A 642-nucleotide genomic window follows, 5' to 3' on the forward strand; every position below is an offset into this window, starting at 1 on the left:
AAGTGCTTTGCAGCTGTCGTCAGGCGAGCCCGCGCGCGGGGCGGAGCGCCCCTCCCCTAGCCCCGCCCTCCTCCCCGCCCCCAGTCCGTGGGGGAGAGGGGAAGGTGTCGGCCTGGCGAGGGGGAAAACGAGGGTTCGAGTCCCGCCGCCGGAGACTGAGGAACGCCCAGGGGGGCGGTGGGTGCAGTCCCTTCCCTGTCTCCAGGCGAGGGTCAGACCTACGGCGCAAGCCCTCATTTACCTCTGTCACAGCCCGCACAATAAGCTCGGGATTAAAAAAAAAAAAAGACTCAGGATTAAAAAAAAAAAGGCAACCCAGTTGCATCCAGTTCTTCCAGTTGACAGGCCAGGGCGGGGGACAAAGGCGTGAGGGAAGGAGTTAAGGAGAAATTAGTCAGCGGCACGAGCAAAGTTACCGGAACAAGCTCAGGAATGACTCAGTAAGGAAGAAAGTTGTAATGAGGTCATCGGCTTGGCCATGTTGTTTGAGAAAACAGGGGAATCGCCACCCCAGGGGCTGTGGTAGCCAAACCCTGAGCTTTTTTCCCTAAAGAAGTCCAACCTTTCCCCTGGGGTGGTGGTCACTGTGCGTGAACCTGCTTTGCTCAGACCCAGAAGACCCTAGGCACAAGCAGTTGGCAT

This window comes from Egretta garzetta, unplaced genomic scaffold, assembly GCF_000687185.1.
Source record: "Egretta garzetta isolate BGI_Z169 unplaced genomic scaffold, ASM68718v1 scaffold27, whole genome shotgun sequence".
Taxonomy (NCBI): Eukaryota; Metazoa; Chordata; class Aves; order Pelecaniformes; family Ardeidae; genus Egretta; species Egretta garzetta.